Below are 15,560 nucleotides of genomic sequence, written 5' to 3'. Positions count from 1 at the left end.
CTGCATTGTGTTGACAGCCTTGGGCCCCAGTGTCTGCTGGCTCCACGTAGTAAATCAGAAAGAACTGTTTCATTAAAAATAGATAAACCACCAAAAAGGATGTTACATAAAATAAGTCACACTGGCAGGTCTAATTCTGCTGTGTAGTAATTATATTCATGAAGCCTGGATCTCTAGTCGTCTGTAGGGGTGTACCAACTGTGGATTTTAATGCAAAAGTTTAATAGAAGGCTTCTTTACAAAGACCAGACTATCCAATACATATCATTATGAGACTCTAATGGCATGGATATACAGAAAGGGGTTGACAGAATGTAGATATAAAAGTAACTAGAGTGAGATATAGAGAGTGAGATAGAGAGTGATGTTAGAGATAGTCTATAGTGTAGACACATAGACGACACAGTATGTCAATGTAACTGCCAAAGTCACAAGAATCCAACAGATTTCCATAAATACTTTATTCCACAATATAACAGTACTATGAAATACCATTACTGGCAAAGATACATGGTGAGATTATATAAGCTGTGTAGTGTCTCATTAGAATACACAATCCTGGATAAGTTACTTATCTTCTCTGAGCCTGTCCATGACTATATGGCAAATATTTAAATAAACTAATGTTCCTGTGATTATATGAAGACCTCTACTTCCACAACAATTGAATAAACAAACTCTCCCAATTCTTCCTCCTAAATACAATCACAATCCCTAGGTACTATACATAAAATCAGCCTAAGCAAAGAAAAGACAACAAACTGCTAGGCAAACTCAGGATTCAAAGAACTATTGGGAAGTGAGTGCCCTGGGGTTGCTTTGTGCCTCATATGAGCTCAGACTTGAAAGCTGGCAAAGCCGGTCACCAGAAACACCAATGCAAACAGACAAAAAGAGTGCTCGCAAACATGTGCTTTCAGCCGGTGCTGTGGCTCACTTGGCTAATCCTCTGCCTGTGGTGCCAGCACCCTGGGTTCTAGTCCTAGTTGGGGTGCCAGGTACTAGTTTTGGTTGCTCCTCTTCCAGTCCAGCTCTCTGCTGTGGCCTAGGAGGGCAGCGGAGAATGGCCCAAGTGCTTGGGCCCCTGCACCCGCATGGGAGACTGGGAGGAAATACCTGGCTCCTGGCTTTGGATCGGCACAGCGACGGCGGCCATTAGGGGAGTGAACCAACGGAAGGAAGACCTTTCTCTCTCTCTCTCTCTCTCTCTCTCTCTCTCACTGTCTAACTCTGCCTGGAAAAAAAAATATGCTTTCTTTACTCAAAGAAAGGGGCAGCCTATCAAGCCAGAATGCTTTTAGAATATAAGGACTCCACTGAAACTAAATGTCATTACAATTTTGCACCACCCCACTACACTGGCAAAAATTACGAATGGGCCTATACTTCCACCCTTTCCAAGCTGTAGGGAGACTGCCCAGCCACACATCAGTGTGCTATCGAAGACAAGTAAAAGATTGGGACTTTTGTCTTCCAATTGCAGTCACAAGTCTTCTTACCCAGTGATATCATGGCAGGGCCTGCACTTCCACTCCAACCGAAAGTAACAAAGACTCCTCCCATTTCCAATTGGGGTGATCTTAGGGGAAACCAAGCAAGGACACGCAACTTTCACCACCACCCAGCAGAAAAGACCAATTCCAACAATGATGTCCTTGGGAGCAACATCAGGAGCAGCAAAAGGCACTCTAACTCCCAGCCAGAGAAGTATCGATGGAAACGTAACATGAAGTCACAAGTCTCAGTATCAATCAGAAGTAATGAGGAAATCCCCTCTCGCTTATCAATGGAGTCCAATTGAACAGCCTAGAATTTTGCCCATAACTGTTAGTAATGAGGCAAAATCCTGCCCATTCACCTGTTGAGGAAATACAGAGCAAACTGACAAAAATAGAAGATTTAAATAAGATTAAGAGCCTTATAACACAATAACCAAAATATACAAATTCCAATTTAAAAATCATCCATGATATCAAGAACCAGAAAAATCTTTAACAAAATGAATCAACAAATCAGCAGATACCAATACTATGAAGACAAAGATTTGAGAATTATCTGATAAATATTTTAGAGCAGCCATTTTAAAAAAACAGTTTCCCAATTATGAACATGTTTGAATAAATGTTAAAAATAGATTCTCAGCAAATAAACAGAAGATATGAAAAAAACACTAAAGTAAATTTTATAAGTGAAAATATATATATTTTTTCACTTATAAAGTATATATATATGTATATATATATATACACACACACACACTAACTGAAATTTTTCCTTAGCAGTGGAGTTAGAGACTGCAGAAAAAAAAATCAATTAACTTAAAGGACAAAACAATATAAATTATGAAATCTAAGCAGTTAACTAAATTGTGGGTACCTGGAAGACTCTAAAAAGATATAACATTGATTTCATCCCAATGTCCTAGAAGGAGAGGACCAAACAAAAGGGGTTACTAAAAAGTCCAAGAAGAAATCATAGCTAAAAACTTCCCAAGCTTGGTTAAAAAAACAACATAAATTTGTAAATTCAAGAAGTTGAGTAAACTCTAAGTAGGAGAAAATCCACACCAAGATCTATCATATTCAAAACTTGGAAATTAAGATGATGGAAAAGGTATGAAATCAACAAAAGAGAAGCAACACATAACTTAAAGGGGGGAAAACAGAATTTCAGATTTCTCATTAGAAACTACGAAGAACAAAAGAAAATGGAACAGTTTTCAAGTACTAAAATAAATGTCTGTCCCAAAGCCTACATCCAGTGAAACAACTCTTAAACTATGAAAGGGTTATTACAGATGCTCACATAATGGAAAGCTAAGAGAATTTGTTACCATCTCTATCCCAAAACAATGATTAAAAGAAGTTCTGTAAGCATAAAGCAAACTATCAGAGGAGGATTTCTGAACATCAGAGTGGAACAAAGAACAGGATAAGCTAAACTATGGGCAGATAGAATAGTTTCCTTTTCCTCTACATTCTTTAATAGAATTCCTACCAAATTCCCAGTGAGGTGGATATTTTTCAATAGATATAGACAATATTATCCTAAAATGTCTACAGGAAGTTAAAGGACCTAGAATAGATAAATTAATTTTGGGAAAGAAATTGAGTAAGAGGGAACCAATCAGTCTCTGCAATGTCAGGTCTTCATAGATAGCCTTCTTCCCGCTGAAGTTGTTCCTTCCAGCTGTTTTCCCGGGAACTTTCCCTCTGTTGTTTAAACACCTCTGTTCTTGTCAACGAAACTCTTTTGTTTAATTGCCTTCTCAGTTCGTTCATCTTCCTCAGACTTCACTGTCGATAGAGCAAATTCCTGGGGTTCATATCAGCTACAACATCTTGGTTATACCAAATGCAAATAATATGATCGGGTATAGACTCAAAGATCAATTAAACAAAATGCAAAAACCCAAAATAGACCCACACAAAAAGGTCAAATAGATTTTTGACACAGGTAAAAAAATTCAATGTTAGAAGGATAGCCTTACTAAAAAATAGCCCTATAGCAATTGGAAATGCATAAAATAATGAATGATTTCCATATAAGGCTCACACCATGTTAGTTAATTCCAAAAGGTTTACAAATATCAATTTAAAAAGTAATACCACAACACTCTTAGAAAAAACTTGGAGAAATGTTCAAGATTTAGGGTTTCACATAGAATACTTAGACACAACTCCAAAGGATAATCCATAAAAGGGAAATGTGAGAACTTGAACTTCTTCAAAATTCAAGTTTCTGGCTTTGTGAAAGATTCCCCTAAGACAATAAATGTATAAGCGGTGCTATGGAAGATTTGCAAACTATGTATGTGACACCAAAGTGACTAAAATATATAAAGAACTTTCAAAGCTCCACAGTAAAAAATTTTTAAATCTGATTGGAAAATGGGTACAAGACATGTAAAAACCATTACAGAATATCTAGAAATGACTAACAAATGTATGAGACAATGTTCAGTATCATTAGCTTTGAGGGACATGCGTATTGAAACCAAAATGAAGTATCCTGCATGCCTATCAGAATAGCTCACACAGAAAATAATGGTATCACCAAATGCAACTTGAACTTGATGCAGAGAAACTTGATCATTCACATAATGTTGGTGGTGTTTTAAAGCTACCTGGAAAAGTTTCTGTCATTATCTCACAAAACTAAATGTATAACTACCACACAATTAGCAATTGCACTTCTGGGCATTTGTCTCACAAAATTGAAAACTTAAGTTCACACAAAAAACTTTACACAGCCTTCAACTAGTAACAACTTAGATGCCCTTTAGTGGATGAATAGCTAAACAAAATGGTGGTGCTTGCCTACTATGGAATACTACTCAGTAATAAAAAAAAATAATATGTAACAACCTGAAGCAATTTCCAGAAAATCCAATTCCAAAAAGTTATAGATGGCATGATACCATTTATATGACATTCATGGAATGATAGAGTACAGAAATGGAGAAGAGATTAGTGGTTATCTAATAAGTATTTGTTTAGTGAACAAATTGCAAATTAGCAATTTCACTATGCATGTTGCAGAGTCATCAGTTGTAAAGTTATTAATACTGCTTTCTTTTCACTGTGAGCATTAAATGAGATAATGTTCAAAAACACAACTCAGAACATACAACCCTGTAATAACAAAAAACAACTGAATGTTTTTAATTGGATTAAGTTTAAATACTTTCTCTAACACTGCTTTTAAAATAAATAAATCTTTTAAAAAAAAAGATATCACCTCATTAGCATGGCTACCATCAAACAAATTAAAACATAAAAGAACTGTTGACAAGGATGCAGAGAAATAAGACCACTTGCCAGAGCCATTAGGCAAGAAAAAAAATAAATAAAAGGGATACAAATTGGAAAGGAGGAAGTCAAATTATACCTGTTTGCAGGTGACATGAAACTAAACATAGTGTCCACTGAGACACTACTGGAACTCATGAAATTGAAGGATATAAAATCAACACACAAAAATCAACAGCCTTTGTATACACAGACAATGTCATAGCTGAGAAACAACTTGTAAGATCAGTCCCATTCCCAACAGTTAGAAAAAAAAATTTGAAAACAGAGAAATAAATTTAACCAAGAAGTGAAAGATTTCTATAATGAAAATTATAAAACATTAAAGAAAAACATAGAAGACACCAAAAAATGGAAAAATCTTCAATGTTTATGGATTTATAGAATTAATATCATCAGAATGTCCATACTACCCAAAGCAATTCATGAGTTCAATGTGATCCCTATCAAAACACTAATGACAATCTTTTCAGAACTAGAAAAAACAATGTTCAAATTCATATGGAAACACAAGAGACCCTGAATAGCTAAAGTCATCTGAAACAGCAAAAACAAAGCTGGAGGCATCACAATGTAAGACTGAAAGAAATACTACGGGGCAGTTATAGTTAAATCAGCCTGGTACAGGCCAAAAATAGGCATGTGGACCCACAGAACAGAATAAAAACTCCAGGCTAGCACTGTGGCCTAGCGGGTAAAGCCACCACCTGCAGTGCCTGCATCCCACGAGGGGCCAGTTTGAGTCCTGGCCACTCCATTTCCTATCCAGCTCTGTTATGGCTTGGGAAAGCAGTAGAAGATGGCTCAAGTGTTTGGGGCTGCTCCATCCACGTGGGAGACCCGGAAGAAGATCCTGGCTTCAGATTGGCCCAGCTCTGGCCATTGCAGCCACTTGAAGAGTTAACTGTGGATGGAAAACTTTCTCTTTCTCTCTCTCTTTCCCTTTTCCTCTCCTTCTCCCTCTCCCTTTTCCTCTCCCTCTCTTTCTCTCCCTCTAACTCTATCTTTCAAATAAATAAACAAATCTTTAAAAATAAAAAAGAAATCTACCAACAATAGATGCTGGAGAGGATGTGGGGAAAAAGGGACACTAACCCACTGTTGGTGGGAATGCAAATTGGTTAAGCCACTATGGAATTCAGTCTGGAGATTCCTCAGAAACCTGAATATAACCCTACCACTCAACCCAGCCATCCCACTCCTTGGAATTTACCCAAAGGAAATTAAATTGGCAAACAAAAAAGCAGTCTGCACATTAATGTTTATTGCAGCTCAATTCACAATAGCTAAGACCTGGAACCAACCCAAATGCCCATCAACAGTAGACTGGATAAAGAAATTATGGGACATGTACTCTATAGAATACTATACAGCAGTCAAAAACAATGAAACCCAGTCATTTGCAACAAGATGGAGGAATTTGGAAAACATCATGCTGAGTGAATTAAGCCAGTCCCAAAGGGACAAATATCATATGTTCTCCCTGATCAGAAACAACTAACTGAGCACCAAAGGGGAAACTTGTTAAAGTGAAATGGACACTATGAGAAACAGTGACTTGATCAGCTCTTGTCCTGACGGTCGATGTACAATGTAATACTTTATCCATTTTAGTATTTTTTTTTTGTTCTAGTACCATTGGTTGAACTCTGTAATTAACACACAATTATTCTTAGGTGTTTAAATTTTAACTGAAAAGTGATCCCTGTTAGGAATTTGGAAAACATTATGTTGAGTGAAATAAGCCAATCCCAAAGGGACAAATACCACTTGTTCTCCTTGATAGGTGACAACTAACTGAGCACCAAAAAGGAAACCTGTTAAAGTGAAATGAACACTATGAGAAACGGTGACTTGATCAGCCCTCACCCTGACTGTTGATGAGCAGCTTAATATGTTATCCCTCTTAGTATTTTTTTTTGTTTGTTCTACTTAATACTTTTGGTTGAATACTATAATCAATACACAATTCTTCTTAAGTGCTGAAACTTAACTGAAAAGTGATCGCTGTTAAATATAAGAGTGGGAATAAGAGAGGGAAGAGATGTGCAATTCGGGAAATACTCAAGCTGACTTACCTCAAACAGTAGAGTTAGAAACATACTAGGGGATTCCAATTCAATCCCATCAAGGTGGCATGTACCAATGCCATCTCACTAGTCCCAGTGATCAATTTCTGTTCACAATTGATCATAATGATAGGACTAAGAACCAAAGGGATCACATAAACAAGAATAGTGTCTGCAAATACTAGCTGATAGAAGCAAAAAGGGAGAGAATGATCAAACATGGGAAGTGAGATACACAGCAGACCCATAGTATGGCAGATGTCCTAAACAGCACTCTGGCCTCAGAATCAGCCCTTAAGGCATGCGGATCCGGCTGAAATGCCCATGAGAGTATTTCAGGCATGGAAAACCAAGACACTCCGGCAAAAAAAAAAAAAAAACCCTAAATGAAAGATCTCCGCGAGTTAGTGAGATCCCAGTGGAAAGAACAGGTCATCAGAGAAGGAGGTACCTTTCTCTGAAGGGAGGAGAGAATTTCCACTCTGACTATGACCTTGTCTAAATATGATCAGAGTCGGTGAACTCAAAAGGCTTCCATAGCCTTGGCAACTCATGACAAGAGTCTGGGGTGATTACTAATGCCATCAACAAGAGTGTCAATTTGTTAAGTCAACAACAGGAGTCACTGTGCACTTACTCCTCATGTAGGATCTCTGTCCTTAATGTGCTGTACATTGTGATTTAATGCTATAACTAGTACTCAAACAGTATTTTTCACTTTATGTTTCTGTGTGGGAGCAAACTGTTGAAATCTTTACTTAATGTATGCTAAACTGATCTTCTGTATATAAAGAGAATCAAAAGTGAATCTTGTAATCGAAAATGAATCTTGATGTGAATGGAAGGGGAGAGGGAGTGGGAAAGGGGAGGGTTGTGGGTGGGAGGGACGGTATGGGGGGGGAAGCCATTGTAACACATGAGTTGTACTTTGGAAATTTATATTCATTAAATAAAAGATTAAAAAAAAAAAAAAAAAGTGACTCTTGATGTGAATGGAAGGGGAAAGGGAGTGGGAAAGGGGAGGGTTGTGGGCTGGAGGGACGTTATGGGGGGGAAGCCATTGTAATCCATATTCTGTACTTTGGAAATTTATATTCATTAAATAAAAGTTAAAAAAAATAAAAAAGGTTATAAACTCTAGTCATCAATTCATACATCTACATCTACAACCAACTAATCTTTGACCAGCAAGCTAAAATAAATCCCTGGAGAAAGGACAATCTCTTCAACAACTGGTGTTCAGAAAACTTCATCTATGTGTGCAGAAGTATGAAATAAGACCCCTGCCTTACATATAAGATCTAAATCTGCAACTTGATACCATCAAATTACTAGAAGGAAACTCTGCAAGATATTGGCATATGCAAAGACTTGGAAAAGACCCCAGAAACAAGCAATCAAAGCCAAAATAGACAAATAGTATTATTTCAAACTAAGACGTTTCTGCATTGCAAAGGAAACATTCAACAAAGTGAAGAGGCAACTGAAAGAATGAGAGAAAATACTTGCAAACTAACAGTTGATAAAGAATATCCAGGATCTATAAAGATCTCAAAAAACACAAAAAATAAAGAGTAGTCAAAGGACATGAGCAGGCAATATTCAAAGGATAAAATACAAATGGCCAACAGACACATGAAAAAATGCCCAGAATCACTAACCATCTGGAAAATGGGAATAAAAAACAGTTAGAATAGCCCTCATTGAAAAGTCAAACAATAAACACTGGTGAGGATCTGAAGAAAAAGTAGCCAATTCCACATTGATGGTAATATAAATCATCACATAGTAACAGCCATGTGTAAACATAGTAAACATTGTAACAGCCGTTGTGAAAGACAGTAGAGAGCTTTCTCAGAAATCTGAAAATACATCTGCCATATGACACAGCCATCCCACACCTGGGAATTTGCCCAAAGGTAATGAAGTCAGCCTATGAAAGAGTTTGCTGTACTACCATGTTTATTGCAAATCAATTCACAATAACTAAGATATGCAATCAATGCAGATGTACAACTGATGGCTAGATAAAGAAAATGTGTTTTATATGCACTATGGAATACTCCTTAACCATAGAAAGAATGAAATCCTGTATTTTGCAACAAAATGGATACAACTGGAAACCATGATGTTTGGAAAAACAAGCCAATTCCACAAAGACAAATATCATATACTTTCTCTGATACGTGGTAATTAATAAATACACAAAAAATGTCTGAGAACAAAACATACATATGATTATTGTTTTTAGCCCTTGTCTATACTCCTGTGGAACTGTGGACTTTCTACTTTTTACTTGTTCAATATTCTAATTAGTGGTACATTAAGCCTGTAATTATAAAGTAAATTGAAGGGAATTTTGCAAAAAAAAAATAAATAAGAAAGGAGGGTGGGAGGGAAGTACAGATATCTTCTGAGAATTCTACTTATGAAATATATGAAATATCTTTCAATTAATTAAAAAAATTAAATCAGACCATTTGTGCAATATCAGTGGGAATTTAAAATAATACTGCCATTGTAGAAGTCCCTCAAAAGTTAAAAACAGCATTGCCAAAGGGCAGGTGTTTGGTTTCATGGTTAAGATTCCAGTTAAAATGCCTAAGGCCCATATGGGAGTACTTGAGTTTCAGTTCCAGTTCTGCATGTGATTATGGCTTCCTGATAATGTACACCCTGGAATACAGCAATGATGGCTAAAACATCAGAGTCTCTGTCACCCACAACTTGCATCTCTCAATAACATAGTAGAGGTTCAACAAGTGATTGATTACTAAGGGATGAAGAGGGAATATAAAAATTTATAGCAGGACAACTTTCTGTTTCTTGGATGTAATAACTACTAAGTGAAGAAGATCTAGTTGTATAAAATTCCCCTATCGTCTTTTGCACCTGCTTCCCACTGTGGCAAGATCAACAAAGTAAATGCAAAGTGAGGCCAGCATTGTGGTGGAACAGGTTAAGTTGCCACCTGTAATGCCAGCATCCTATAGGGGCAGTGGTTTGAGTCCCAGCTGCTCTACTTCTGGTCTGACTTCCTGCTAATGTGCCTGGGAAAGCAACAGAAGATGGTGCCTACACACTTATGGGAAACCCAGATGAAGCCCCTGGCTCCAGCCTTGGCCATTACAGCTATCTGGGGCGCGAGCAAGTGGATGCCAGTGCTCACTATCTCTCTGTCTCTCCCTCCCTCCCTCTGCCTCTCTATCTGTAACTCTGCCCTTCAGAAAAATAAACCTTATTTTAAAATGAATAAAAAAGAAGTCTCAGCAAAGTGTCAGTATGAGCACCATTACCAGTAGCTGCAATGACACCACCTTCCAAAGTTTAGATAATATTGCCTGGCTACATAAGACACTGTCTTGGCAGAAAACAAAGCTTCTGCTTTCCTTTACTGTAGAGTAAGAAAAGAGTTAGCCATAGGATAAGAGAATTAGATTAGGCTTTGAAAAAAAATCAATACAAATCATCCCAATGCCACAAGCCTAATTGTGCAGTTTATTCAACAGAATTTGTGGCAACAAAATTGAAGAACCCAGCAAACTAAATTATTCCTATCAAGTTTCCATTAGATAGAAAAGGAGCATCTTTACTAATAGAATTAAGGAGATATTTAGCTCGAGAGTTAAGTTCTTGAGACTCAGGAGAATTCTTGCCTTGTGGAAGAAAGGATGGTGTTCAAAGACAGGAGGAGAGCTCCAGCAGGCGACGAGGGAAGCAGTGTTCTTCCCCTACTTGCAGAACCACAGTGGGGTTTGCTGGTCGAGTACGATCAAGGGCTCCTTTGACAAAGATCTCAAATTGGTAATCCAAGTTTATGGACTCTCATTCTTCAAATGAATTCACCTGGCCAAAGTTTTAATCAGCGTCACTCAGGGAAAAGTTGTCTATGGCTGAACACATCCATATGACTACCTCCAAGATTGGGATATAATTGTTCTTAACTTTCCCTGAAAGTTCCCTCTACAACACACGTTCCTCTCAGAGGTAACCACTATTCCAACTTCTGTCTGTTTAGATTAGTTTTACTTGCTCACGTACTTCATGTAAATAAATCATACAGCATAAATATTCTGACTTTTTTACTCAGCGTAATGGTTTTGCATTTTATTCATAGTTATATGTATTTGTAACTTGTTCTTTTTTATTACTAGGAAGTGTTCCACAGATGATAACCAATGGCCAGCAAGCACAGGAAAGGGGACTTATTGTCATTAGTCATCAACATGATTCAAATTAAAATCACATTGTGATGCCCAAGTGAACAGAAATGTAAAAGACTGAAAAGGCCAGATGCTAGCGAGGAAGCGGAACAGTAAGAACTTTCAGGTCTGGCACTGTGGTGTAGTGGGCTAAGCCTCTGCCTGCAGTGCCAGCATCTCATATGGGCACAGGTTCAAGTCCCAGCTGCTCCTCTTCTGATCCAGCTAGCTGCTATGGCCTGGGAAAGCACTGGAAGATGGCCCAAGTGCTTGAGCCCCTGCATGCAAATGGGAGATGTGGAGCAAACTCCTAGCTTCTGGCTTCCGATAGGCCCAACTCAGGCAGCTGTTTCATTTGGGGAGTGAATCAGTGGATAGAAGACCTTTCTCTCTGTCTCTCTCTCTCTGTCTGTAACTCTACCTCTCAAATTAATTCTTTTAAAAAAAACTTTTATCCATTACTGTTCAAAGTATAAAATAGAACAGCCCCTTTGAAAGATTATTTGGCAATTTCTGAGAAAATTAGACATCATCTACCCTATGACTCAGCAATTCCATATCTCAACATAGATCCAAGAGAAATGAGTGCATATATACTAAAAAATTTGTAGACAATATTCCTTAAGAGAGGGAAGAGATGTGCAATTTGGGACATGCTCAAGCTGACTTGCCCCAAACGGTAGAGTTAGAAACATACCAAGGGATTCGAATTCAATCCCATCAAGGTGGCATGTACCAATGCCATCTCACTAGTCCCAGTGATCAATTTCTGTTCATAATTGATCATAATGATAGGACTAAGAGCCAAAGGGAGCACATAAACAAGAATAGTGTCTGCAAATACTAGCTGATAGAAGCAAAAAGGGAGAGAATGATCCAACTTGGGAAGCGAGATACACAGCAGACCCATAGTATGGCAGATGTCCTAAACAGCACTCTGGCCTCAGAATCAGCCCTTAAGGCATGCGGATCCGGCTGAAATGCCCATGAGACTATTTCAGGCATGGAAAGCCAAGACACTCTGGGGGAAAAAAAAAAACCTAAATGAAAGATCTCCGTGAGTGAGATCCCAGTGGAAAGAATGGGTCATCAAAGAAGGAGGTACCTTTCTCTGAAGGGAGGAGAGAACTTCCACTTTGACCATGGCCTTGTCTAAAAATGATCAGAGTCAGTGAACTCCGGGGGCTTCCATAGCCTTGGCAACTCATGACAAGAGCCTAGGGTGATTACTGATGCCATAAACAAGAGTGTCAATTTGCTAAGTCAACAACAGGAGTCACTGTGCACTTACTCCTCATGTAGGATCTCTGTCCTTAATGTGCTGTACATCGTGATTTAATGCTATAACTAGTACTCAAACAGTATTTTTCACTTTGTGTTTCTATGTGGGTTAAAACTGTTGAAATCTTTACTTAATATATGCTAAACTGATCTTCTGTATATAAAGAGAATTGAAAATGAATCTTGGCCAGCGCCGCGGCTCACTAGGCTAATCCTCCACCTTGCGGCACTGGCACACAGGGTTCTAGTCCCGGTCGGGGCGCCAGATTCTGTCCCGGTTGCCCCTCTTCCAGGCCAGCTCTCTGCTATGGCCCAGGAGTGCAGTGGAGGATGGACCAAGTGCTTGGGCCCTGCACCCCATGGGAGACCAGGAGAAGTACCTGGCTCCTGCCTTCGGATCAGCAGGGTGCACCGGCCGCAGCACGCCGGCTGCAGCGGCCATTGGAGGGTGAACCAACGGCAAAAGGAAGACCTTTCTCTCTGTCTCTCTCTCTCTCTCTCACTGTCCACTCTGCCTATCAAAAAAAAAATGAATCTTGATGTGAATGGAAGGGGAGCGGGAGCGGGAAAGGGGACGGTTGCGGGTGGGAGGGAAGTTATGGGGGGAAGCCATTGTAATCCATAAGCTATACTTTGGAAATTTATATTCATTAAATAAAAGTTAAAAAAGACAAAAAAAAAAGAAAATATTCCTAATTCCTTTCTTTGTAACACTGCAAATATACATCAACAGAAGAATGGGGACATAAACAGTGGTTTAATAAGACAAATATTTCCTGAAGGCCTATACCCAATACCCTTATCATCACTATTTTCAGTAAGCATGGCACCCCTTCTGGGGAATTCTATTTCATTTTCAGGGAGGGAGCACTGGGCCCTACGCATATCCCCCAACAAGACACAAATCCAGCTTCTTCAATAGCTATCACACTCTAGACTCTGGGTCACACGGTTTCAACAAATGTCAATCTCATTAACACTTTCTGGGCATGAAGCTCAATTCTGAGCAGAAGAATCAAAGAGGATTAAGACATGGTCCCTAATGTGAAGACCATGATCATGAGCTTGATACTTGCAGTCAGAAAGACACACGCTTGAAACCCAAGTCTTATTTGGTATCTGCTCTTGGGCAAGTCTAAATTTTCTGATCCGTTTAATATCTGCACCATGCAAACAATAAGAGTGTTCACCAAAGGAGGACTCTAAGAACTGAATCAGAGGATGCATGTGAAGTGCACAGCACATCTGGCACTTAGACATGTCTAAATCAACATTCTTTATTATTATTATGTATTCTCAATCCAGTGAGGCAAGAAGGCAAATTATGACTGATTACAAATACAAGGCAGATGATCAGATGTGCTGAATAGAAGTAGAATGTGCTTTGGGGATACTGAGAGAGTGGGTTAGAAAATTCTAGTCAGATTTCTCATAAGATTTATCCTGAGTTGTTGTGGTCTGTTGGTGTAGGAAACAAGGACTTTGGCTGTAATTTAAGTGATCAAATAATTACGGAAGAGACAACGTGGTGTGATATAAAGAGCAATGATTTTGAAACTCCACAGCCTTAGCTTTGGATCCAGATTCATCTATTAGTCATATGATTTTGTATAACTTAACTTCACCACACTTCTATTTCATCATTTTTAAACTCTGAGAACTCTTGTTTCTAATGGTGGTCGAGAATCAAAAACAGGGGCCCAAGCACTTGGGCCAGTCTTCCATTGCTTTCCTAGGCCATAAGCAGGGAGCTGAATTGGAAGAGGAAGGAGCAGCCAGGACATGAACCGGCACCCATATGGGATGCTGGCGCCACAGATGGAGGCTCAACTACTGCACCTCAGTGCCGGCCTCAGAACTTCCAGACCTTCTAAGAAAGAATTTAGCACCAGAAAAAATCATAGGCCAAGCCTTCCACCAAAAGCAAATCTTTTACTCTCTCTCAATACTGAATTTTGGCTGCAGAGGAAGCAGGGCAGTGAACCCGAGTGTGAGAGCACATCTGACAAAACTTGTTCCCCTGCTTTAGCAGTTTTTTCTCATTCAGTGAGTTTACCAAGCCTCAAGCACCGTTAGCACTGTGCTAACCTTGCACTGCCTGCAGCCTGCTGAGCCAACATGCAAGAGCCACCTGGTTGCGGCCTCCGGGCAGGTGGTCCTGTGTGCTTGTCAATAAATCCACACAGAGCCATTTGTCAAACCCCTGCTTCCCACCCACAAATGTCTTTTCCCTAAACTGATACCTACTCTATCCATTAACTAAAGCACTGTTTCACATCACCCAAGAACCAAGTTGATGTGGGGATTTTTTTTTTTTTTTTGCAAGCTTTGCCTACATGGTTTGATACTCTGTGTGAATAGCCTAAATGACCCATGATATTTTAAGATTCTGGTATCAGGAAAAAATACTGCATTACTACTTGAAATGTCTGAAAAAACCTTCTGTAGCTTTCTGAGAATGTCAGCTTCAAATCAGTTCTGACAAGAAGATGATCAATAAACATCCAATTCCCAGACGGTTTCTTTCATCATCACCAGCACTGTCGTCGTCATCCTGCTCTTTCTTGCCCTTTTTGTGAGCCTCTCCCACTGATCCCACACTCTGCCCTTCTCTGTGCCCCAGGAAGCCGAATCCTATAGACTCATATCACAGCCTCTTTTGCCACTGGTTTCCTGATTGGCTTAGCCAGAAGGAGGCACAGCCTAGAGCTCAGAGCACAGCATGTTTCTTTCCCTTCTCTCTTTTTCTAACTCCCACCAACAGCTCTTCAACACAGCCCATACCTGGAGTGTTTATTAAAATTACAAATTCTGGGAAACCTACTCCTGTCTCTTTCTGAGGAAAACAGCTGTAGGTTTTAGCTTGGACACCGAGATGGGTTTAGGATAATTACCTGACCATTGGAGATAATTGCATAGGGTAACTGACAACCTGTGTGATGGCCCAGCCACCAAAATTACAACCAGAATGGGAAATGATAGTTAGTGAGGCAATCAAATGCTCTTGCCATAAAAAAAAATCAAATAAAAAATGCTAAGGAAGTTACTGAAGAGGTAGAAAGAGAAAAGAAACCCCACAAAGAGAATCAGGCAGTGAGAGCATGGACGTGGTCAGACTGAGGGTGGACCGGTGACCAGCGATGCAGCACTAAGGGAGGAGCAGTGTCCCTGGATCCAGCAGACAGCCTGAATGATGT

The sequence above is a fragment of the Oryctolagus cuniculus genome, chromosome 10 (assembly GCF_051225735.1).
Source record: "Oryctolagus cuniculus isolate XC-2025 breed Fujian yellow rabbit chromosome 10, ASM5122573v1, whole genome shotgun sequence".
NCBI lineage: Eukaryota > Metazoa > Chordata > Mammalia > Lagomorpha > Leporidae > Oryctolagus > Oryctolagus cuniculus.
Note: the sequence above shows the minus strand (reverse complement) of the source record.